Source organism: Bacillus rossius, chromosome 11, assembly GCF_032445375.1.
Source record: "Bacillus rossius redtenbacheri isolate Brsri chromosome 11, Brsri_v3, whole genome shotgun sequence".
NCBI classification, from domain to species: Eukaryota; Metazoa; Arthropoda; class Insecta; order Phasmatodea; family Bacillidae; genus Bacillus; species Bacillus rossius.
In genome coordinates, this window is record NC_086338.1 from 31,446,299 (window position 1) to 31,473,971 (window position 27,673).

At 40.3% G+C, this 27,673-nt stretch overlaps 1 protein-coding gene across 1 annotated transcript in view; it reads right to left on the reverse strand.

Moving 5' to 3' along the window:
- The window catches only part of LOC134536769 (uncharacterized), a 791,154-nt gene that overhangs the window by 454,240 nt on the left and 309,241 nt on the right, over positions 1-27,673 (reverse strand). The gene's annotated exons all lie outside the window — the stretch shown is intronic.

Genomic DNA, 27,673 nt, shown 5'->3' on the forward strand with positions numbered 1-27,673 from the left:
AGGCGCTAAAGCGCTCGTTGAAAAATAATTAATATAACCAACACTTTAATTTGATATACACAAAATATTGATTAAAATATAAATTTATTTTAATATTTTTATATTAAAATTATTTCTAATATACATTTGTATATAATGATGAAAAATATTTGAAAGAAAAATTATTTTTAATTAAAAAAAACTACATTGCGAGTTAATTGTATATGGTCATTCAATAATCTTCCTTGCAGTGGATTCGATTCAATGTACACTCTCACTTGACTTGCGACTCTTGATCGTGACAAAGCCACACGCAGTTGTGGTGTAAATCTGTACACAGAGACTCGTCAGCGGCAAGAAAACCCGAAAGCCACGGCTCGCTACTTCGTCACTGAAACATGCTGAAACTATCGGCCTCGTCAAAATATGACGCTGTATTATTTTTGCGCCACGGATTCGGCAGAAATGCTAAAGATGAACAGGTTAGCAAGTAGCTGTGAAAACATAATCCATACAGCTTTACAGGGTTAATGAGACAGTGGCGAGCGAATTTATGTGATTTATTTCCGGGAAAGATTTTCAAACGTTACCGAGGAAGAAGAGCCCATTACACAGAAGACTCTTCAATTAGAGAAGAGAAGGGGAAAAAAGGTCCCTGGAAATGCAGCTCGGAGAGCGAAGCGGAACCCATATTCCCATATTGGAGGGCGCTGCGAAGCCAAATTACACGCGGCTCACAGACCCGAGGAAGGAGCCAATCCCGGCGGGGAAGGACGTCAGGAGTTAATTATAGGAATATTTCCTGGAGAGGCGCCGGTGTCCCGATGGGACCGGGAGCCACGCGCGATCCAGTAACCCCGCTCTCCTGGTCGCCAGAGCCAGCGGGTTCGAGAGGGGAATGGCTTATTGAAGGGGACTAGACCCCGCCACTTAACAATTTTTTTTTAATTTTTTTTGTATGAAACATCTTAGCTTTCGGTATACGACATTATGGTGGGAGTAATTCCGTTAATGGAACGGAAGTATCGCGGGACGGAAATGTGTTAACAGCCACCGTGAAATAGCGCGAACCAAAGTTCACAAAGACTAAGGGGAAAGTTTATAGCAGTAACTGTTTAATGAAATTTTTAACACGATGGATAGTATTATAATAAAAATTCATTGTCAGAAATCAGATCCAAAACCGTGGTTTATTAAGTTTTTTTTCAAGTATTTATTTTTTTTTTTCGCTTTTATTTGTCTGCAAATGGTATGAATCCGGTAGTCGACGTAGCTGCTCCGGTAGCGAATTCTAGCCGCGGGTGCGGAAACTACGTGTGATTCGCCTTCAGAAATGTAGTTCAAAGCATAAGTTGCGTGTATTTATCAAGCAACCGTGCGGGCAAGGTGTCGCGAGATACAACAGGCCGCGCCGACGTACATGCGGATCCGACTCGCACACCGGGTCGCTCACGTGAACACACCGACGATACAACACACGCAGAATAAAACGTATATGGGCTTCAATAACACGCCCATCATCAAACTGATCACCAAGCACACAGCAATTCTATGCGCGCACTGGAATGATTCAGATACGCGCGCAGTGTGTTCATGGATGATGGAAGGGGAGGAGAAATTGACTCTTGACAGTAACAACAAAAATCATGTTCTGTGACATAACTGACTGATATTTAACACACAGAACCTCAAAATTCACGTTACTGTCTGGAACCTGGGGAGGTTCCGCATTTTTTTTATTACAAAATGAAAGTCTGCGTCGTCACTCTATTGGCTACTGCCAACTTTTCTACTCTCTGTCCTTGTCCCACATTTCAGCACGATTGTTGTGGACTTCAATTCCTTTAAATTTTATTTTTTAAAAAAAAGAAACAAAGGTCCAATAACGGTCAATTTCAAATGTATAAGAGTTTGATGTTAGATAGATTAAATAAATCTAATAGTACTGTAAATTATATTAGTTTCAAATTGTTTGTGAAATGGTTAAAATGCGCATTTTATTTACCGTTCTAAGACATGTATTGATACATATTGTTCACAATGTACGTCAATGGGAGTTCTAATGTGTGTGTGTGTGTAGGTGTGTGTGTGTAGGTGTGTGTAGGTGTGTGTGTGTGTGTGTGTGCATACAAACTTTATCTCTTGCTTGATATTATAATTATTAAACTGTTTCACTGGGTCTACATGTTGAGTCCGGCAGCACACAAAAAAGGACTAAGCCATTTCCTTCACATGCGTAGTAAAACTAAACGTAGGCCTATCTCCTGTGGTTTGTAATCGTTGCATCATAGCTCGAGATGAAAGTGAACAGGTATGTTCGATTCCAACGGTACGAGCTTCCCTTGTAAGAGGATATGAGCCTTATTTCTCAAAAAAGGGATCAAGCGGGGAGCAAACCAGTGCCGGTTGCGGCTTTTAGACCGTGGCGTGGTCGCGTTTGAGTGCACTCAGAAACAGTTTATACGAGCGAGCAAATCGAAACACTGCTAGGATTAACAAGTGTATTTATGCTTGATGCTACAGCCATACTTAATACGGATAACACAATATTTATGTTTACGCACAGAGTTAAGTTTAAGGGTTGTTGTCAAAGCCTAACACACTCAAGGTGGGGTCTCAAGCAGCATGTTGATTTTTTTTTATTTTCCCACCATTGCTATTGGTCAAGAAGTATTTTTTTTGGTAAATGTAACACTTTACCTCTCTCGGATACGTTGTTCTGTCACAAACACTTTCAACATATATTTACTAAGTTACATATAATGTCTGTAAAATGTCGCGAAATGGTTTGTAATATTGTTAGCACTTGCGTGACAGCAATTATAATAGGATGTTGGTATGCAGAATGTATGACGTCGATAAACTCCGACAAAGTTTGACCGATCGCCATGAAAGTTGGAACATCGAAGTGTTTTTTCATGGAGAAAGTTTTTATGCTATCCATTTTTATAACTCGCCGCTAAACGGCCCTGCAGTGCAACTGCTAAACCGTTCAACCGATCGCCATGGGTAAACAGAAAAATCATAGGTCATAGACATAGAAACAGTAATAATTGTGTGTCATTTATCCATGTCCACCACGCTGTCATATAGCGCTATGCATTTTGCTTTAACTCTCGGACAATATATCACCTTGTGTTCAGCCCGGGAAACGTCGGGTACTGAAGCTAGTATTATATAAGCGAAAAGTAAAAATTTAGTTTTAGAGTTATGAGTTTTTCAGTAATTGAAATTGCTTAGTAATTTTCAAATATGGCTTGCGAAAACTCGGTTGTCTTTATGACGAGCCCCATTTATTTGTGGAACTGAAAGTACCACATATATCTACAGTGCGATTTGAACTGAAAGCGAAAATTAAAATGTTGGGGAAAGGTAAAAGGAAAGATTTCTCACTACAGACCTTTTAAAAATTTGATGTTTCCCCACTCAAGCTTTTTAAGTTCCTTAGTTCGGTATTGCGTGTTTCTGTATTTACGTATTTTTAAGTTGTATCAGTTCTTAGTTGTGTTTTTCTGTAAGTTCTGGTAGTCCTAAGGCATTTTTTTGTTGATACGTTTTTAAGTAAAGCGCTTCAGCACTGCGTGTTTTCCAATCACGTGTTTCTAGCCTATGGCCGTTATGAGTAAGTTGTATTTTTATAAGTTATGGTAGTTATAATCTATGTTCCGCCCTTCTTAAATAACGTCAATTATGCCATTTGAACTGTTATTTCCCTAGCTCTGGCTAGACAAAGACTGTCGTTGCGCGATAAGACAAAAAAAAACACAAAAGTGAATTCAAAATGGTCACTAGCTAAACTTGGCTGCAGGACTTTAAATTTACGACTAAATTAAAATAATAATTACTCATTTACTATTGTGATTCTATGAAAACTCAGGGATGGACTGGAGAATCAGTAAATCAAACTTTCTGGTGCCCTCGAAAGGTCGATGGAATTTCCTGGGGTCGGCGTCAACAGAAACAAATACTAGAGCTGTAGCAAACCGTATGTATTCGTTACTGAGTAACGGGTGCGCCGTCTATAGCCTATACGAGTAACGAAACGTTACACACGGCTGCATTTCGTTACTCGCATTTTTCGTATGTTTCACGCATGCGCGCGCATATTCGATGAATTTACGTTACAAAGAACGATGTTTGTTTATTAAGTAAAGTGATTTTAGCGTTGCGTGTGCAGATCTAAGTTGCGTGTGTCTAGTGTTATGACCTTCCTGAGTTATAACTCTGTAAATCACGATGTTTTTTTTACGTAACGATGCTTCTTGGTTACGTTTCTGAGTTTTCCTTAAGTTATGATGCTTCTAATTTGTTTGTTTCAAGGTTACGATTGCTCCAGCTCGTGACAGTTTTGAACTGTGAATTTTTTTCGGAGGGGATTACAAGTTTTGACTTTCAAGTTACCAGTAGAGTCCAAAATAAAACATCCAAGCTGGCTGGTGAAGCATACAGAGTAGTCGCCCATTAGGCATTGTCGGCGAAGCAAGCCAGCGGCGCGCGGACAGCACAGATGCCGGCCCTACACGAGAGGGGGGAGACGTGGGGAGACGGAAACGAAGTTACGTCGAAGAAGAAGCAATTAAGAGTGTGCTCCACGTCTGGCGGTGTAGAACGCGGGGGGAGGGGGGGGGGGGGGGAAATGGTTGGAAAGGCGACCCCCGACGAACGTCGGAGCAAATGGCGGGGCTGTAAACGACGAGGAAGGAATGAAAGAAAGAAAGGTGAAAACCAATAGACCGGCCTGTCGCATCACCGGGAGAAAGGTAACAGCCCTCCTGATGACGCTGCAGGAAAAGGCTGTTCCCGTAGTGGCGTCGGGATCCTAGAGGCCCAATTTACGACGGCAATAAACACACCAATACTGCCCCCCCCCCCCCTTTTTTTTCCACGACCGTCCTTCCCAAAAACACCCTACCCCTACCCCGCGCAGAAGCCGCTCCAAGAGCAGACTGTTTCGCGGTCATCTCAATCTTCCCCATCGGCTGCGTAGTCAAGATGTTCGGCTCCCTCCCTTCTCCCATCCACAAAATACACAAAACCTTAGGACAAGAGCGAACCTTGAAACTTCTTTCTTTGGGCTTTGGACTAAGGGCATGAAAAGTGCGATAAAAGGACAAAGCAAAAAAAAAAGTGCGTGTACTTATATACACGCATTAAAAGTTATATATATTTTAATATATATATTTTAATGTGCGACTTTTAGATTGAAAAATACATAAAAGAAAGAGCCGCCATGTTTGTTCCAACACAATTTTCTTGGATAGTAAATTACATGTATTTTTTTTTAAGTTGCGATTATGTCTTGTTAAGACTATTAAAACTACGGGCGTATTCCAGGATAGTTTCCACTATCATTTATGTTTCATTTGGCACTCCAATACGCTTAGTACATCTCCCGATGTTCGCGGAAGTCAATACACACGGGTGCATAACCGCCAGGCGCGCTAGAAGTGAAATTTCACAGATAAGAGGGATATTAAATTTTTAGGGTAATCTATTTGAAACACGCGTAATCGTGCGTTGGAAACAGGCCTTTATTTACTAGTGTCTGTCCATGTCTTCAATGGAACCTAAAACTGAATCAATGGGTTTACGATACCTAAAATATGATATATAACCCTATTGGAAACGTCTAACAAACTATCGCAATTCTAATTCTGAAACCGGATCCAACCTCAAGAGTCACGAGTTACAAATTACGAGTTGCGGGAGTATGTTAAAAGTATGTAAAAGTATGAAGAAGTGTGTAAACGTAACACAAAAATATTGTAAAGTATAAGAAATCATGCGCTGATGCTGCCATCTGTAATCGACTGTGGAATATGTGTCAATTAAAAAACTTTTTTTTTTTAAACCCCGCATAACATCGAGCAATATTCGTTGCACACGTTGCACACGTGAACTCCGCCACCCACTCGCTTCCGTTAGCCTGTGATACTGATATTACTCTACCGGCTGTATAAAAAAAAAGTTTCACTGGAAAAAAAAGGGGGGGAAACTGCCCCGCGATTTTAACTTCGCCCGCAACAGAGTCTCATTGCCGCATTGACCCAGGTTCCGCGTTGAGCGCTGCGCCAAGCAGTTTTATTCCGCGGACGTCGAGAGTCGCGTTCAGGCGACAGCGGTTCCTTCTATCATCCCCCTGAATGAAAACGCTCTGCAGTTTCAACCCGCGGTCGAGCGGGGAAAAAACTCCCGCGCCGGAGGAAGATCGTATCCGCCGGGGCCCGGGAGGCGCTGACGACCGCACTTCGCGAACCCGCGGAGCCCTCCAGCTCTCGGTGCGGCTGTCGGAACCTGCCCCTGCCGGCGGCATGGTCCCGTGCAGACACGGAGATCACCCGCTCCCAGGAGCCAGTTGCAATCTCCGTGCGCTGGGGAACAGCGTCCGCGGAAAGGGAAGCCTTCATTTCGCAGACGAGAGAGACACACACGAAGTTCCCCGAAGTTCCCCGAAGTTCATGCTCGCTTTTTTCCCCCCCGTTCTATCTCATTGTATAAACCGGTGTGGCATTAAATTTTGCGGTCGATTAGGATAGGTTAGCTACATTATAAAAAATTTATAACATTGTGTTATATTAGGTAAGTATAGCCACATAAAAAATACTGTAAAATCATTTTATGGTCGCTTAGCAAATAACTTTTTTAATATGTGGCTATCCAGGGCTAGGAAACCATTTACATGATTTCACAGTTATCTTTAATGTAGCTATCCTAACCAAATAAACCGTCCACAATGTTTTTAAAGTATTTATAATGTAGCTAACCTAACCTTTTACAATGAACAAAAAGAAAATTCGAAGATACACGATCGGGCGTTTGGCTCTCTCGTCTGTGAAAAGAAGGCTTCCCCCGCGGAAACACACTTTCCACTATCCCCCGGGTCGGGTGCCCGAACAGTCCGCGTCACGTGCCGGGAGTCACAACGCCGCTACACGACACGACACGACCAGACCCACGACGGTCAAGGTCGCTGTGACGTCAGCACGACCAAATACGTGCTCTGACGGCCCGCCAAAAAGTACATTCTATTTCTAATGATGTCTTGTCGTCCTGCACGACGGAAAGAAAAACGGTAACCTCACAAAACTTCAAACTTCAAAAATGATTACCTCCTTGGTAAAATCTTTATTCTGAAAAATTGAAATTACGTTTAACTTTTGGATTCACTCTCACATTGTGCCTTTAATTTTCAGCATAGCTAAAAGCGGAATTATTTTCTGGCCCTTATCAATATATAACAGTAGTTCGTGTCGTTGTATTCAAACTAGACTTAATCTCACTTCGTGCAATAGACGACCGAATGTTATATTGTTATGTGCTGCAGCTATCTACAATATATAAAAGACACATATGGGACGCATTTAGCACGGGGAGGATTTTCCGACAGCCATTTTAGAGTTCGTCGTGTTATGTTATCGTGGCAATGTGATCCTAAGCTAGTATCTCTGTCGTGCTGGAACGATGTACGACGTACAATCTTATTTGCAGTGTCCTGTCCATCGTGACATTGTGACTCCAGCTTAAAATTTAAAGTTCATTTAGGTTTGTTCTATGTCATAAATGAAAGTCATTAAAAAATTTGCTTTTAATTTTTTTTCAGACGGGTAACTTTTCGCACATCTAGGTATTGTAGGTAAATTTCAAAGCTCAATTACATATGTAATGCATAAACTAATTGCTAAATTACGTTTGCAAAAATATGTTTTTATTCGGACCGCGAAGTTTCACGAGCAAGAGGCGAACTCTGGCTAACTACGGAGACTGATCAGGGGTCAATGAATCTTAGGCCTCCCGGAGGAAGTTTTGACGATAATGGCCTCCAACAAACGGCCTGGAGATATACTTACATTCCGCTAAAGCGACGCCATATTTAATTATTTCGAAGAGGTTCCATGACGATTTTTACGATGTGACATATATGCACCGAGAGAAAATATTTGTTCATATATGACTGAATAAATGCAAAGCATCGATTTCAACAAAATAAATGTTGCAGTAGAAAAGAATTTTGGTGCCAAACGAGTTTATTTACTTAAATGTAGGCTACATTCAAACATTTTTTTATAGATTATTTATAAAAAAATCTATGATTTAAATAAATAACCCTCCCACAGTGAAAAAAATTGTTTGTTTAATAAATTGATGTACTTTTATAAATATTTTTTTTCTTGAGAAAAGTATGTAAAAACGGCCACTGGTCTACAAATGTTGTAAACATGTAGGTCTCAAACGAAAATAACGGATTATAAAAACAAAACTGACAACGAGAGCGCTACGCATGTGCACTTTTTCCCGGTCAAGCAAACGGCCAGTCAATACTGAAGTTGACTGTAATCTGTGTCGAGTAAACTGTCTCAATTTTGACCGTTCTCAAAAGGATTACAGGCGGTACCCATTTCTCTAACGTCACTTGCAGAGCATCACGTGATGTTTGTTTACGAACACTGACCAACACATGAAACTGTTCACAATCTCTGTTGACATGGCAACAGTGAGAGACAGCAACCTGGTACTAATTCTGAGAACTGTCAAATATGAGACAAGTTACATGGCACAGACTACAGAAACCACTTTCACGGCCAGTTGGTTTTATTTACATCGGCTCAGTAAATATTTAAGTAATTTACTATGGATAATGTCAGTAATGTCTTAGCTTGTAAACCATTATTTGCAACCCATCTGTAATTTTCCAATAAATGCTTTACCAGTAAGAACGGAAGAATTCGACATCAAATTCCCAAAGCCACGTATTATTCCTAATTTATAAAGTCTCCTTTGGTATGATTAACAAAAATAAAATTTGTTGAGACATCCATAATTCTTTCAAAAATAAAATCTCGTGATCTTGTGAGATGTTATGCGTAATTTATAAAGTCTTTTTTGATATTATTTGTTATACAGAAGATAGATGTATTAGTTCCGTCTTATCCTAAGTACTTTAAATACTTATACAAGCTCACATTTCAAGACTCTAAAATACAAAGGGGGTGGAAGAGAAAATTGAAGTTTGCGAAGATAAGGCTTGGTTAAATTCTTATCCTTAAACTTAGAATCCCCGAGGATTTCCGAGTGGGAGGACCCCAAAGAATGAGACACGAATGAAGAAATACCAGAAATTTCTATATAAAAAAACTCGAAGGCCCCGAAGGATGTAACTATGCATACAAGAAAAGTGAACTTTTATAAATGAAGGAAAAGAAAGAAAATGCCAAGAGATTTGCAAGCACAGAGACTCAAGATTTTCTTAGAACTTCCGGTCTATAGGGACACACTCGCTTCAAAGGGAATATGTAATTGTAGTGTGTCGGAAGTTGTCTTCTAGCTATTTTTATCAAAGGCAAACACAATATTTTATCAATTTGCATATATTGTTAAAGAAACATGTTTTTTCCAAAACGGTAAAACATTCATTTCACTTCGAGTATACATATCTCGATAAGTGGGCCTACGAAATTATAGAAATCAGTAGCTTTACAGGCCCTGAGTGGGTTAGTTCTAAATATAAACACATACCCTGACGTCACAGACACAAATCACACGGGTATATGATTTCCCAATCTTTAGATCCGTTCTTCTCAAAATTCTATTGCAAGTAAACAAAATGACAGCGCATTGATTCTTTCAAACTATCGACATTTTAAATTTAAAAAAAAAATAAAGATAAATATATTCAGGAACTACAGATATACTAAATGCGGGTATTCAAAAAATTACCATTAGGTTTTACTTTATAACACGAAAATTCACTTCATTAAAAAGACAAAAATAAATAAATACCAATAACTCTAGTACAACATATTATCAAACAGTTGTGTTTATCATATAAAGGAAGCATTGCACTGAACGATTACTAATTACTCGCCGCGGCACAGAATACAATCAGAGAAAGTTCAAAGAGAAGATCGCAGAATTTTTCACGTATCTACCCATTAAATACAACTCTTTTGAAATAACTGACAATAACAGACAAAAAAAACAGTAAAATAATTTTTTGAGCACATTCGGCAACTCTTTGAAAGAGTTCATATCACGAAATTTAACACTCGAATACTGTGATGAATAATTAGGACCCATATACATTTGTCTAAATAGTACAATAGACAGTATGTTCAGAATACATTCTTAAATAACCCTTTAGTCAAAAGGAGCTTTGAAAAGTGCACTTTAAAATATGTCAGCCATTTATGTTGACCTTCTGAACAGTTGCTAGGATCTTTACAGAATAATGGATGCAGCCCAATGTGAAAGTGTGAGTCGCTCGCTACCTTCCATGCATCCTTGAAGCCTTCCATTGAATGGTTTGTGTCTCCATTTTAGTACAAATGTAATGATGGTCTGTTGCATAGCTAGGCAACTTCTGTATGCACACATTTATGTTAACTCTTATTGTTGATTGATTAACTTAAACCAGGGGCTCTCTCTCTCTCCCCCCCCCCCCCCAAAAAAAAAGATGATAGCGCGTTTCTCAACCCCTTAAACCAACAGTGGTTGTCCCCTCTCACCTTAAAAAATGATAATTACCTAGGGCTTAAATGTAATTGTTTATAATCGGGTGTTCCGGGTGTACTAACTCAGGAAATATTTTTTATTTAGTTTGTCAAAATCGTGTTTAAGTGCAAATATACCACTAAGCTTAATGTGGCACTTTAGGGGCAATTAATGACAAATAGTAATTTTTGAATATTTTGTGTTTATTTACTTTTTTTTTTGGTCTCCCAACCCCAAATATGGTTCCCCATTTCCGTTCCACGCGACTTTCCGTCCCATTTGCGAAATTACTGTTACAAAATGCGATATACCGAGAGCTAAGATGTTACAATATTCAAAAAAAGGTATATTTCAAGTAGATAAGATCACAGATCATTCTCAAAGTCCAAACTTTCGTAGAAAAAATATATATATTACAGTACGGTGCTATCCAGACCCCCCCCCCCACATCATTCTGTGGGCCCCGTTGCTAGAAGTCATGATACCACCCCCCCCCCCCCCTTTTTTTTAACAGAGATAAAAAAAATGTTTTTTTTTTCTTTTATGTAAGTTGTTTTAATTATATTTTTAAAAACCTTTTCACAATTATTTTTAAAACACATTAATACTAGTTTTAAGTCAGTGTTTCGATTGTCAACGTAAATTTATTTTGAATAATGGCAAATAAATGAGTGTAAGTGTTCTGCACAGTCAACATGGTGTCACGTCAATTGGTGGTGGTTTTGTTAACTCACGGTTGTAGATTTATAGACACGTTCCGTACGCACAGCATATTCCGAATAATATTACTCTGTGTGTAATATTTCATCGGAAACTAAATTTAGGCCTTACTGTTTAACTGTCTTCCATGATTTATTTAAAATTGTCTACTTTTTTTTTGTTTTAAGTTTTTTTTTATCTTTCCTTCGTAGGGCCCCCCCTAGACCCATGGGACCCCGTTGCCGTATCAACGGTAGCACCGGCCTTGTGGGGGGCCTGGTGCTATCATGTCACAAGTATTTGAAGACGTTCGCCGCACCCACGTGTCACTACAGATGCCGCTCCCCAGGCATAGAGTAGATGCTTCGCATTCGTGGCAGTCGACTCGCGCGTCACCGAGTGGCATCGTCTGGGGACGAAGCTGGCAAGAGAGAGAGAGAGAGAGAGAGAGAGAGAGAGAGAGAGACCTCGGCGGTGAAGGTGACTGGTGAAACTGCACGTCTCTCGCTAACGAGCGTCACCGGCAGGGCGTCACTTTTTTTTTTCTCTCGCGAATAAATTGTTCGCAGACATTTTTGACAGCAAAGGAATCGCGGGATTTCAGCTCCAATCGTTCGCCCGACACAGTCTACGTGTGAAAATACAACCACTACAAAATCATGCAATCTGACTGAAAACCTATCAACGAGGAGATATAGAACAAAAACGCCATCTTGATTTTAAAAGTTCATTGACACTCGTTATTTTCTACCTTTACATTTTCCAGATATGGTTTCGTCAAAGCACTGTTTATGATTTAATGAAATATACCTGAACTTGATAGGAATTAAATGTTACAATATAATAAACATCGCAGGCTTTCGCGACCATTGTCTGGAGTTGCTAGGCTTCTAGTTTCTAGCCGCGTCGAAGGCTAAGATATCACCGACGTTTCGGTTGACGTTGCAGTCGCCATCATCACGGAGAAATTACCTACTGAGGTTATTGCAAGTTCTCCTGCGTTTTAATACGCTCGCCTGGGAGAGGAACGTTTCCCGATTGGCTGCAGCTGTAGGCCAATCCCGAGCCTTCCTTTCTTCTGGTTGGCCTGTTGGTTTGGCCAATCGGAGATGGACTTCTGTGATTGGCTGGGAGTGCTGGCCAATCAGTGACCTCTTCTCTCCACGTTGGCTGGGCTGTTTGGCCAACAGAGGCAATCTGTCTTTTGTTGGATGCAAAGCTAGGTTTTGAGGATTTCTGAAGACTGGGTCACATATTCTGATTCATTTGTATCCATCCTCTCTATTTATGTTTGCTGGGTGTTTTAGTATTCATACTGATTCTTGAATGTATCTTTTATTGTATTGTGGGATATAGTTTCCTTTATTAGCCAAGTCTTGAAATATATTCTTTTTGGAATGGTACAAGTGTAATTATAATATAAATAAACACTATGTCACTGTCTCTAAAGATCTGTCAACGCGTGATCTAAGTCTTAACGAATATATATGTCATAAAAGCTGTTTCTGTCTATCCTCCTTAAAATGTTTTAAGAAGAAATTTTTAACAGTTTCATGTACTGTGAAGTTCCACTGATTTTCAGTATTTCTCAAGATGTCATGTTTAGAGAGCAGGCATGGCGCGAAATCAGCGCTTCCGATGTAACCTTTGAGACGAACTCTTCGGCCACGCTGCTGTTGGTTGTCGTGCTCATGAAACGAGGCGTGTCCGACACATTTATGAGCACCTCGAATGCAGTAGTAAGTGATTTCGAGTACTTCAGGGGCCTCTAAATTTTGGATGTCTCGTCGGCTTATCGTTTGTGTGTGTGTGTGTGACTATGCGACTTAAATCAAATCCTATATTTACCATTTATATTGTTATGTTTCTAAATTAGAGTGTATTTTTGCACGTATATTACATTTTCATAGTTAAATATAATATTTTTCCGTTAGTATAACACGATGATGCCAATCTCAACTAATATTACGAGGCATGTTTTTTTTTAATAAGTTCCGTTTTTAAATAAATACAGGTAGTTTTTCTCAACAAATTTACTTTTACATGAAAGCCTGAACCTTAATATACTTTTTCTACATAATTTCCACCAATATTAAGGCACTTATCGTGTCGTAAAACCAGCTTTAGAATCACATTCTCATAGAAGTCTGCCGCCTGACAACCACGGCAGAACGTCAGTCAGATAACGACGAAATCGTAAACGTCTTTTCTCTTTCACTTTTTCCGTCAACGTTTCAGTAATGACACAAGGTCGCCCACTTCGTTCCTCATCACGAACACTCGTGCGGACATCTTTAGAAGCTCTAACGCATTTCCGTACCATTCCATCCGTCATTATGATTTTCTCCATAGGTACACTTCACTGATCTGACGATGAATTTCAGCCGCTTACAGGCCTTTAGATCTACGAAAACGAATCACAGCGCGCATTTCACAGTCGGGGGAGTTATCAATCGGCGGAGGCATTTTAAACACTCACAAAAAAAACGTCAACACGGTCGAAGGTCTCCGTAATGACAGCTGTGGCTTGCCAACACATGTAGGTACACAACCCGCATGGACTTAAAAAAAAACCTCGTATAAAGAGATACTGTGAAGTTGTTTGTTTGAAAACGTTAACTCTAAATGACTGGACCGATTAAAAAATAATTCCACTATTATCGAGCTACATAAATATATACGAAAATTGTGTTTTCAAATACATTTCTTGACGCGAATCACACGTAGTTTACGCACTCGACGCTAGAATTCGCTGCCGGAGCAGCTACGTGACTATACAACCATTCAATTAGCTGACTGAAATTTAAAACCATACAATGAAACGACTCCGATAAAAGCGAAAAAAAATTGAAAAAATGCAGAACCCCGGCTTTGAACCTGATTTTAAACAAAGAATTTTATTTAAATTAATGTATTTAAATTACTTTGTAAACTTTATGAAACATTTAATGCTATACAGTTTCCCTTTGGTTTTGTGTATTTTGGTAATTGAATATTGTAACTTTGTACAAGACATAACTATGGTTATTTTTGCATATATGAAATAGGTTTTTCGAGATAGTACTGAGTATTTATAATTATTATTTTTTACATAATTTTAGTATTTAATTGATGTTTCGTTCAAGCAAAATGTTTTTTTTTTTTTTAACCATGGAAAAGATAACCGAATATTTAAATTTTTAACTTTATTTTATTATGCTTATTAATGGGCGCAGTTAATGCTGTAAAGCTATTCATGGAACGGTTTAGAAATAATTTTGACTATTGGAGCTACTGGGACAACACAAAGCATTAATGCCCGGGTAAAAGTCCGAACTCAAGTATAAATGGGAACAATATTTTGTGGTGTGGCTGTCTCATGGACACGATCGTGTGTTGTACGTGGATACGTGTACGTACCACCATATACATTCACTGTAACTACTTAACACTAATGTTTTATATATGCAATGTATTGATTTTGACGAGAGCGGACGAATGAAACTCAAACGAACGTCGTAGCTTCTCCGAGTCAAGAGTTATACTAAATGGAAATCTAGAAACGCAGCAAAATGACCTCAAAATGGCGGCACTTCCCCCTCCAAGGCGCGCGATGCGTCACAGTCCTCACTTGGCGTAACGAATTATTTGACCCTTTAGCTATCCAGTGGTGTAATTACATTTTGGATGCAGATGATTTATATGTAGCTGCAACAACACACTGTATCCCCCGATTTTGTTATCATTTGTTTTTGTTTTTTTTGAATTGCCTCCCACTATGGAAGCAATTTTGAGGACGTATTCACGTCAAAATCACAGCATGGGATGTAAAAGAGACGGGAGAGAGAGAGAGAGAGAGAGAGAGAGAGAGAGAGAGAGAAGCACGCTCTCGCAGGACGGCAGGACGCGAGCTGAAAGCTCTTCTCTAGCGTCATTCCTAACGCCAGCTCGCCGGAGGGTTGTTGGGTTGTTGGGTTGTTGGGCTGCTGGGGTGTTGGGTTGTTGGGGTGTTGGGTGGATGGTAGGGCGAGTCAAAGACGCGACTAGCTCCCCGCTAAAAGCATTAACGCAGCCCGCGTGCGCCTACAGAGAGTGTGGCAAAGAGGAGGAGGAGGAGGGGAGGCGGAGAAATAAGGTAATGCGCGGGAGTTGAAAAAAAAAAATAATACGAAAAAGACCCGCGGGGCGTCGGGAACACATTTCTCTCGACGAAGGAAAGAAGCGAAGCGTTCGGCGTTCCCTTGCGTCTGGACACCACAGATCTCAAAATAAAATCCTCACATTTTGATCTCATGATGAAAATTTCTTCTTCGTTATCCTCAGTGGGAGACCTAAGGCACAGTACAGTATTGGTTTCAACGGTTCCTATGCCATAAGTATTATTAATGTTTTGAAAAAAAATTGACATTCGTTGAGGCAAACGTCACACACAAAGAGATTTTTTGTCTTCCCAAATACCACAAAATAGCGTCTATCGATAAAATTTCTAGAATTGCAGTCATTTCGAAAAATAATTAAAAACTATACGCCAATGACTTTAAAGCATGTAGTCACTGTTAGCTTCAGGTATTTTGCTGTAGTATATATTGCATTTTAACAACGCCAAAATCAATAAATCGAAAATTATCACGGCCTAAAAACTATTGAACCTTACATGGCTTCAAAAGGTTCTAGTCTCTCCCCATTAAAATAGTTTATCCCTAAATAGATCATTATTTAGTATTGGTATGAAAAGGTTTTTTATTTGTAAATAGTTAATTTTTTAAATTTAAAAACTGAATTTTCGAACTAAAAGTAAATTTTGCTGGATATTTGATAACATAATTCCAATTTCCCAAAGAAATATATATTTTTTAAGTTCACCCGAGATGAATATTTCACTTGAAGTGATATTTTAAGGTAATGGGAAGGTGTTTGGGCCGGGGTGGGGGAAGAAGGGGATTAATAAAGAGGGCCGGATCGGGGTTCGAACCGGAGTCTTACAAAATGCGCGTTCGGACTAGAACAGTAGGAACTGCTCACATCAGGTCTGGTGTGTGGAGGCTGACTTCTTTCGGAACACTTTCTGAGCACTAGCAGCGCACAGCTGCTACGTCAAGAAAAAAATACTGCTGTTATTTACAGCCAGGTCGATAAGCGTAGCAAGATATAGCAAAATGCTCTAGTGGTATCGTAAAAAAAAAGTTTTCACGATCGCTTAAATTCAGAGCGGCTGTCACGTTGGTAAGGAGGCGAGATTGGCAAACTTTAGTAAAGTTACGTAAATATTTAGGGGAAAATAGAATTGAATCGCGGGTAACGTGATCTGTTACGTCTACAAACGCATCTGATCTCCGTACACATTTTAGCTTCGAGAGTCGAGGGGGGACATTTCCGAGGGAACACGAAGCGGGTCTTCGGAAGCTGAAGTACAAAATTGCTCGTTCCTGAAATACAGCATGTATGCACAAACCATACATACGTAATACACGAATACATAGGAAAACCTTCAACACGACAGTAAACTACTGTATTTCTTCATCTACTATAATTTAAATATTTACGTTTTGATCTCTAGGTAACATGATTCCTCGTTCGTGTGAAAAAGAGACGTTATGAGATTTTGTAGTTAATTTTCATAAAAACAATTTACTGCCCTCATAAAATAAACAAACATTATTTCACAAACTACAAAAAAAAAAAAAAAAAAAAACATTAAAACGGTGATCCAACGAAGTTCCACAAATTTGGATTAACCATTTTTTTTTTTTATCGATTTGCTGAGGTTTCTGGAGTATTTGACAGGCAATTTCGTTTTCCTGAACCCGGATGCATAAGCAATTTAATTACCAGTATTGATTTCTCAATACGCCGATACGTCAGTAAGGTAGAATACCTTAAAAATTCTTAAAGGTCGTCCTACTTATTGTATGAAAAAGGCTATAAATAAAATTAACTTGCTTGTTTTTTTAATTAACATGCATTCACGGCACGTTGCAACTCGACTTACATTTACCATATAGTCGGGACACCGCGAGGATTTAAAGCCAGCGAAAATTACTCTAAAGGATTTAAGACCGAAAAAAAGCGGCGATGTTGGAAATAAATTAGTAAAAAAAAAGATAAGCGGGCGAGTCGAGGAGCAGAAAAACACGTTATCGCGAAGCAACACGGGAATAAATAACGCGCCAGGAAATGATTAAAGACCTACAAACAATTGCAATGCGGAAAAACATGCAGTTGGTGAACGTAACATTATATGGCATAGAAATTAAGGTAAAGGTGTAACGCAAATCCCTTTAAGAGCTTTATATAATCTGTACCGGTTGCTCCACGCCTAAATAATATTACTCTGAAATCACGCTTTTTAGACATTTCCACTCTTCTAAAAATACAGTTTGCTATAACCTTTGTAGCTAACTGCTCCCTGATGATGACTGCAACGTCGACCGAAACGCCGGTGATACCATTGTCTTCGACGCGGCTACAACTCAGAATCCAAGCAACTTTATCACAATTAGTCTTAAAAAACATTTAGTGAAGTGGGACTTTTGCATGTTACAGTTTAGCTTTAATCACCAGCACGTGCTATCACTGTTAAAAAATATAGCAATCGCTTCAAATGTCATACATAAGTTGTATGCCCAGAAAATGCGAGATTTGTATAATAAATCAATAGCACAGGAACTCTGTGTACTTTACTAGACACTATGACAGTGCTAATGTAAAAAATAGTTATGTCCAAATAAATAGAGAACACTGAAATATTGTGAATAAAATGGGTAATCGGACTTATAAAGTATATGAGCTGGGTTGGCATAACATATAATTAAAAACATAAATGACTCACCAGCCGAAGGAAGAAATTCACATCTATTTTTTTTGATCGGAAACTCACCTGAAAAACAATGGAAAAGAATTACTTTAAAACAGAGAAAACTGAATAAAAAACGATAATATTAAGAAAAAGAGCAACGTGTATTGCAAAAAAAGACCTATTTAAAAAAGAAACCAACTAAAATACATAGCAAAATACATAGGTACACCTAAACAAACGTTTTACATTTTTCCACATTAATTTATTTGCCAACACATACATTTTAGTCAAAATTTAAAAATAAGTAAAACCATAAAATGGAATTATCTTTGAAAGATTTGTGCAATGGGAGTGCATGACTTGATGTAGGCTTTTGGGCATACGCCATTGCTAAGCACATGTACCTATGTCTGTAGAAGAAAACTACAAAAAACACAAACGACTAAAACACAAATTAAGCAAAAAATTGCTGTTGTCAGGATATAAACACCACACAATACTCCACAACAGGAATATGGTCAACAAACAAAGGAAAAACAAAGAAAAATGGACTAACAGAACGAAAAAAAAAACCACAAATGATGACAGCACAAAAATACCGAACCCAAAAAATTCAGCACAACAGTTGAAACGAGACAAAAACACAGCAAAACGAAAAGACGAAAACAAACAGAATAGTTTTCCAAAAAAAACAGAAGAGAACGAGAAAAAAAACCCACAAATGATGACAGAACAAAAATATTGAACCCAAAAAAATTCAGCACAACAGTCAAAACGAGACAAAACACGACAAAACGAAAAGACGAAACAAACACAACAGTTTTCTTAAACAGAAACAAGCTTGTTGACCAAAGAATAGTTTAAAAAAATCAACCATTTTTATAAATTAAAAGCTTGAAACAAAAAAAAATATGAAAATAACATTTGCCTGTAAAATAAAAAAATCACTAAAGAACCTCTATGGAAACCAAAACCTATCACGAAATATGGTTTTTTTTAAAGCAGATTTAAACATATTTAAACATTCCATTATTGTAAATATAATAAAAAAGTCACATGTGCCATAATTATGCCTCAAGTACCATTATAATGCCAAAAGTACCATTGTAGTGTCACAAGTACCACATTAATGGTGCAGGTACCGTACAAATGTTACAAGCACCATAATAAAGTCGGACGTGCCATTATTATGCCACATGAACCATTATAATGCCAGAAGTACCAACGTAGTGCCACAAGAACCACATCAACGGCGCAGGTACCATATAAACGTTACAAGCACCATACTTAAAGTCGCACGTGCATTATTATGTCACAAGTACCATTACAGTGCCATAAGCACCGTAATACTGGCACGGCTAACAACCATGCCGGAGGCGCAGGCGAGTCCGCACGGACCAATAATCGATACTCCATTACCAAGTCGCTGGTCTTCCGAGGGCGGGCAGCCGGTTTCTGGAAAGGGCTTCGCGGCGTGGTGGGGCAGAGGGGTGGGGAAACACACAGCGGAAGAATATTTATATGCGAAAAGCGGGGGGGGGGGGGGGGGTGGAGGGGGGAGGGGGGAGGGGGGAGATAGTATCCGGCCCGCCCATTCGCGCAGGGCCTTTCCCGTGGAATACAAACACGGCGGGGCCGAAGACTTTTCCTTCGCCCCGGGGCCATCCAATCCCGGCGTCTATCCTCTCCTTCAACCCTTCCAAAGGGTTCATAACCCGCGCCGACAATAGATGGCCGAGATCAAGACATGCCCTCCAGTTCAGGTCCGGACGAACACGCAGAAACCGGCGAGCCCGGAAATATGCTTCTGATACAATTCCACGGTGTTTACAAAAGTCCCGGATTTTTTTTTCCCCTCCCTAAAGTCTCCTCAGTTCAACCAGAAAAATAACTACAGTGACCAGCAGATTCAGCTTCGATATTTTCTTTTGAGTGGGAGGTAGTTGACCAGAGAAGTGGTAAGTCCAACATTTTTAAAAATAATAACATATCTGACGTCTTGAAATTCATTATAAAAACCATGCAGTAGATTATGTTTTACTATCAATCCAGGTGTTTTTTTATGTAGTTATAAAGGGTTCATGGGGAAAATGGGGGGGAAATGGGGGGGGATATCCCCCCTAATCGGCCCTCTAAGGCCCATTACTGAACTACCGAACTCAGGACGTCAAGAAAAATCATTAATACAATTTCCCCAACTTAACATGACCAAACTTAATATTTCCCTGACTACTTGTTTTAAAAAATTTACATAATTTTGCAATTTTCTGAAATAAATAAAGGAAATCTATACGCCACCATCACCACCGCTGACTTAGTTCTCTCTATAATTTCTTATTTTTCGACTAGATCCTTGCAGACGCCATTTTATAGTCTATACAACTTTGCAATACAAATTCTGAAAAATATAAAAATGTGATCACAGTCCGGGTGAGAACAGCGTGAAGCATGACGGTTTCCTCTCAAATTAGTATCACTGGGGAATTTCCATGAGTTTTCCAGAATTTCAAGTAAATTCCCGAACTTTCCCATAAGCAATTCTAACTTCCCTGGAATTTTCCTTATTATCCCCGGAATGTCGAGAACCTGGCAATGGACTCATGTCTCTCGTAATCAACTCATAAAAGAATGCATTAAGAGTGCCGTCTGGTCGGGCGCGCGAGATCTCTAAGAGCGCGTGGGCGCTAAGGGCGACACTGGCTCTGGCATCGCGCGCCTTCTCGCCTCTACGCGCCAGGCACCGTGCAATCTTCGTGGCGGTAACGCGCCTTTGTGGGACCTACAGAGGAGATCCTACCATTCTGTGATGGAATATTAAAGATAAAATACCATATTATCTTTGAAAGATTTGTGCAATGGGAGTGCATGACTTGATGTAAGCTTTTGGACATACGCTTTAGCAATGGCGTATGTCCAAAAGCTCACATCAAGTCATAAAATACCATGTGTTGAATTTTCATACCTAAACATTTTCCGTGAAAACAGGTATTAGAACATTTCGCTGTCCAAAAAAATTGCACGTTATAGACGAAACCATGGACCGAAACTAGTATAGAAACACGCAATTGCTCTTAAGTGCTATTCCTAGTACATTTCAAAAAAAAAAAAAATTCTCTGGCTTTTTGTAAACGGAGCGTTAACACATGGAGCTCTGCAGGCTGTTTGAGGACCAAGCAAGGTGGCCACCTCAAAGTGGCGGCTCAACCGAGTTACAGCCTTCTTGCTTACAGCTCGCACCATTGTCGTAGGGATTCACGTCTCGATCATGCACGGACGTTTAAGGCGGACATTACAGTGGGTTACGATCCATTAGGGTACCGACTCTATGCTCGTGAGTACTGAATAAATGTGTGTGTGAGTCTGTGACAGAATGACAGTATCATAAATATAATTTTACATTTATTTTAAAAAACATTTTCTACTTAAAACCATTTAAGTATATTTCAAGTTAGTATTCAATTATATTTTTATGTTTTATACAATATTTTATATGGTTTATGTTAGCACTAAACTAGGATGTTAAATCGGTAGATGATTAATCAGTAATTGCTGTAATCTGTAATTTGTATGTAATTTCATGTTTGATTCTTAAATATAACTTACTATCAGTTATTTATTATTTATGTATCATGGCTCAGTGTAAGAGAAGGCGTACAAGCCTGAACTGAAAATTTGAACAAATAAATACATAAATAAAAAAAATTAGAGTCAGACCAGGGTGTAGGGATCGAACACACGACCCTAGCCACATGTATTAGCATATTCTAGAATTGGGCACGACTCAATAGTAGCCAATCCTTCCGGTGCTAGAAAAAATCGATCCCGTTTTGTTCAGAGGCATAAAAAAATATGAAAGTAAATTACTAAATAATGAGCTATCTGCCCTGAAACAAACCTGATTCAAATAAATACAAAATAAATTACGACTAAATAAATGTTCCCAGTGATCTTATACAAATACTAAGAAATAGATAACCTTCACTTAAAAAAAGACACCTAATTAGCTCTGTAAAAGTAGTTTAGTAATGGGTGAATTAAACAAAGGTCGTAAAAATAAATGAAATTCACTCATAAAATAATACTTGTGCTTGTTTACCAAACACTTTTAATTATTTTCGATACTGAAAACCTGTACAGTTTCTAAAGCCATATAAATTAATTTTTTTATTGCAAGATATATAAAAAGGTTTCAACATTGGCGCGTCTTAGGGTTGCTGTTCCGTAAGAACTCGACATCATGCCGAGGGCTGAAAGCTTTCCAGTAATGTTGTTCGAAAAAGGAAAAAGATAGAGTGGCAGAGAGAGATAGAGAGATAGAGAAATAAAAGCGGGAGGGTGGGAGAGTAGAGAAAGAGAGCGAGGTAGAGTGAGAATGGAGGAGAGAGAGAGAGAGAGGAAAAAAAGAGATAGAGAAAAAGAGGTAGAGAGTGGCAGAGAGAGAGAGAGAGAGAGAGAGAGAGAGAGAACAACGTTTCACGACGAGGCGGCTAGCAGAAACGCCCTGTTTCCTGCTGTGTTTCAAGACTTGGACGGCCGGCGATGTATTGGCAAGAGCACCGAAAGGCGTCTTCATCACAGACTAACGACTCAAGTAGACCGATTAAAGTCTTCCGCGCCCGGGGACCAACAAAAGGCTCACGACAATGCCCATAACGGAACGGTGAAAATTCAGCTCACCTTAAAAATAATACTGATGTTCTTTTACGACTGGTACTCAGAAAGACATGTGATTTTATTGAAAGTATTAAATAATTGTGACACACACAAATATAAAATGAACTAATAAAATATCAAAAACGGAACACATTTAAACATAAACATTTAAAAAGTGCTATAGAATTTATAAGTGTTTGACATAGTGACAAATAAGCCGTTCAATATTTTTTTTTTTCATTGTTCATTTTACGCGCGACATCAAATCCATAATTAGTATATGGCCTTCAATTACTGTATTATAATATAGTGGTTGGCTATGAACAGAAAATGTGTCTAATATTATTTGGAATAGTCAAGATATAATAATACCAAACAATAATTTTTCAAGGCTCTGAGCACGTCTGCGTGTAAACGAGATTTCAATATGCCCGAGGTACGGAAACAAGTTTATATTCTTACAAACTAATTAAAATAGTTTATATGCTTAACAAGTGATGTTTTAGAGTATTTGTTTATGACCCATTGTGCAGCATTAACGTTTCAAATTTCACTCCAAAGTATAAAAATACGTTAAAAAGAAATTTTGTCTTAGCGTTATCAAAATATTACCCAACGCAAAAACTTATTACCATAAAAAAAAGAGCTCTGCAAATCGAATGATTCGATAGTCGACGTAGCTGCGGACAGCGAATTATGGCAGCGGGTGAGGAACTACGTGTGATTCGCGTTCAGAAATTTAGTTGATAGCACAATCTGCTTATATGTATTTATCACGCACGGCCTTATTGTAAAGATTTCTACTTTAAATATAATGTTCGAGTATTATATGTTTATGTCCAACACAACACACGAATTTGCCCGTGGCCGACGTTAGATGTTCACACATCACTGGCGAGTTATGAAAGACTAGCTCATATTTTATTTTCTTTTTTTAATTATTATTAGTTCCAAATTGTCTTCTGAATAGTGCCCCTGGTTGTAGACATCGGTTTCAAACCACGTGTTGTGAGTGCTGCATAACTTCCAGGCGTTTTTCGTGAAAACGGTGGGGTATAACAGGGCGTCATATTTCGTTACTTTTGCAGTAGAATAATAATTAGCCTCTCCTCGAAGTCACAAAACAGTAAGTTTAAAATGTGTCTGTTTCTATAAAACGTTTATTTATTCTTTTAAACAAAAATACTTGTTCGGCTGCAAAAACCAAGACGCGTACAAGTCTTCGGAAGCATTTCAGACACTGTGTCGTGCACGTGTTTTCAACTTATTTTCACGCGACGAACCTGAATTCGAAGTCTGTCGGTGGAAATCATACTCACCGTGTGTTTGCTTCGCTGTGTACAAACAAATATTCTGTTTGGGCAAACACCCATTTCTCTCGGCGCAGAGTGGCTTCAGTCAGACCCGAGTCGACGACTTCTCAACTCCGGGGACAGACGCAGTCACGTGCGACTCGACATCAGCGGAGTCCCGCATCACCCACGAACAACACTAACTCGAGCTAACTGCATCTTCATGAAGGCGGCGATATATTTTTTTTTGTCATCTCTCTTTCTCTCTCTCTCTCCCTCCTGTACGGTCCGTTAATAGGACCACTCAATCTGGGCTCTCTCTCTCTCTAATCTGCCCGCTCCATTATTCATCGCGCCCGGGCTGCAGGGCGGAGAGGAAATACATTACGCCCTTGTTGAGTTCAAAGGTCGCGCCGGCCATAGTGCAGCCATCATTGGTGGATTCACCCTCGCCACGACCAGCTTCCCTCAAACCCTCGTCCAACCCCCTCGCCCCTTTTAAACACCCCTGCTCGGCAAACCCTTTCACACCATCCCACACGAGCCAGCCCTTTGACCATGAGCCAGCCACGTGGTGTCCACCTGTCTACCTGCTGGCAGGAACGTTCCGTTTGTTAATTGTGAGGGAAGAGGTGAGCATGCTAATTTCTGTATCACCCGGGCATCTACGTACGTAGCATTTGTGTCAGTATGTCATGTGTGTTTTACGACTAGGTCGGACAAAATTTCTTGAATTGGCTAGGCTGGTAGGTTTTAGCCGCACTTAGTGCGAAGAAATTAACTTCGATGTTTCGTAAGGGTGACACTTGAAAAGTCAAGTCGGAAAAATGCCGCGAAAGCCTGTTAACTTTTCACTTCCCCCCCCCCCCCCCTGTATGTTTGTTATTATTTGAACTGTTCAAGTTGAACGCATAAACATTAAATATTCTTGGAAATAGATAGCGAAGAAACACTGCAAAAAAAAAACAAAAAAAAAACTAAAATGTATATCCGTTTCTGATATACCATGTTTCGTTAGCGTTGAAAATATTCGGATATCTTTTCAAGTATATCTTATCGCCAGTTTTTGCTACAAAAAAAACCACAGCAACGCTTATACAGCAGAACGTTGAAATAAAAAAGCATTGGAACAAAATTTGCGATTGATATGTAACACACCAACACCGCGGATTGGGAAGACGGCTTCCAGCGCGATGTATCTCAACTGCAACGCAGCTGAGGCAGCGAGGATCGATACCTCGAGCGTGGTCGCAACGGGCGGAGAGCAATAAAACCAGCGCCGCCCATAAAGCAGAGAACATGGCAGCATTTACGTACTCCCTCGCTGCCTCGCCGACGTCAAGTCCCCGACCATCTCGAACTGGGAACAACCCGTCGCGAAGAGAACAACTCGAGAACATTCTCGCGCCGGTTCACAAAAAGGTTAACAGGATTACCATACATCTTCTGTGAGTCTACATTACTCGTCTTCCACATTCTACAGGGCTGGCAAAAATTCTGGTGTTCTCACTGTAAAAACTAATACGATAAAATTATAAATTAACAAAATACGTCTTCCACATTCTACAGGGCTGGCAAAAATTCTGGTGTTCTCACTGTAAAAACTAATACGATAAAATTATAAATTAACAAAATACGTTGTTTACAATTTTAACTATGTAACTATATTTTGAATAAATTATTATTTTTTTTCCTTTGACTTAATTATTTAAAGCACCTACCTGACGTGATCATCAGAAATATAGGATAAAACACATTAAAAACAATAGTAAGGCATTTTAGATAAAAACTCAGAATAAATTTGATAATTCATAAAAAAACATTAATTCTGTAGCCTACTACACGTATTCACGATAGACGAAATAATAAGTGAGAAATAACATTACTTGATTAAAAAAATTAAATTCTAAACGTTATCTAAAAAAATTATCTTCAGCATTTAAATTTAAAAACGTTATGACAATATGAAATCTTGCAAAGCGAAAGCTCCGAGGTAGGTTAGATTATTCGAATAAAACTCGTCGGTTAAAAAAAAAAAAAAAAAAATTTCCTTTGTTATGTGAATCCTATTTTTAGGATACACATCAATGCAAAGCCAAGAAAGAAGATATGATCAATAGTAATTTTTTTAAATTTCGTAAACTAAAGTCTCGGGAGTAATAAAAATTGCAACCGCCAGATGACTGCTCTCCCAATGCAGGCAGGCTTGGCAAATGAAATGGGTGAGAGGGACTTACTTATTTACCTTTATTGCTGTGGGCCGCGAGCTCGTAATGGCGCAGAATGACAGTGCACCTCCAATCTATCGCTGATGGGAACCCGATAGAGCCGGCGCCGAACAGGCGCAGGTCCCAACGCGGCCATCCTGCCCGTCGATTGCCCCAAGACACGATAGCCCGAGTAACTTGCGCCTACCGCAGGGCTGCAGAGCCGTGTAGTCCTGAGCAGTGCAGTCCTGAGCATTGTAGTCTTTACCCGTGTAGTCTTGACCCGTGTAGTCTTGAGCCGTGCAGTCCTGAGCCGTGCAGTCCTGAGCCGTGTAGTCTTGACCCGTGTAGTCTTGACCCGTGTAGTCTTGAGCCGTGCAGTCCTGAGCAGTGCAGTCCTGAGCAGTGCAGTCCTGAGCCGTGTAGTCTTGACCCGTGTAGTCTTGAGCCGTGTAGTCTTGAGCCGTGCAGTCCTGAGCCGTGCAGTCCTGAGCCGTGCAGTCCTGAGCCGTGTAGTCTTGACCCGTGTAGTCTTGACCCGTGTAGTCTTGAGCCGTGCAGTCCTGAGCCGTGCAGTCCTGAGCTGTGTAGTCTTGAGCCGTGTAGTCTTGAGCCGTGCAGTCCTGAGCCGTGTAGTCTTGACCCGTGTAGTCTTGACCCGTGTAGTCTTGAGCCGTGCAGTCCTGAGCCGTGCAGTCCTGAGCCGTGCAGTCCTGAGCCGTGTAGTCTTGACCCGTGTAGTCCTGAGCCGTGCAGTCCTGAGCCGTGTAGTCTTGAGCCGTGTAGTCTTGAGCCGTGCAGTCCTGAGCCGTGTAGTCTTGACCCGTGTAGTCTTGACCCGTGTAGTCCTGAGCCGTGCAGTCCTGAGCCGTGTAGTCTTGAGCCGTGTAGTCTTGAGCCGTGCAGTCCTGAGCAGTGCAGTCCTGAGCCGTGTAGTCTTGACCCGTGTAGTCCTGAGCCGTGCAGTCCTGAGCCGTGCAGTCCTGAGCCGTGTAGTCTTGAGCCGTGTAGTCTTGAGCCGTGCAGTCCTGAGCCGTGCAGTCCTGAGCCGTGCAGTCCTGAGCCGTGTAGTCTTGACCCGTGTAGTCTTGACCCGTGTAGTCCTGAGCCGTGCAGTCCTGAGCCGTGCAGTCCTGAGCCGTGTAGTCTTGACCCGTGTAGTCTTGACCCGTGTAGTCTTGAGCCGTGTAGTCTTGAGCCGTGCAGTCCTGAGCCGTGCAGTCCTGAGCCGTGCAGTCCTGAGCCGTGTAGTCTTGACCCGTGTAGTCTTGAGCCGTGCAGTCCTGAGCCGTGCAGTCCTGAGCCGTGCAGTCCTGAGCCGTGCAGTCCTGAGCCGTGCAGTCCTGAGCCGTGTAGTCTTGACCCGTGTAGTCTTGACCCGTGTAGTCCTGAGCCGTGCAGTCCTGAGCCGTGTAGTCTTGACCCGTGTAGTCTTGACCCGTGTAGTCCTGAGCCGTGCAGTCCTGAGCCGTGCAGTCCTGAGCCGTGTAGTCTTGACCCGTGTAGTCTTGACCCGTGTAGTCCTGAGCCGTGCAGTCCTGAGCCGTGCAGTCCTGAGCCGTGTAGTCTTGACCCGTGTA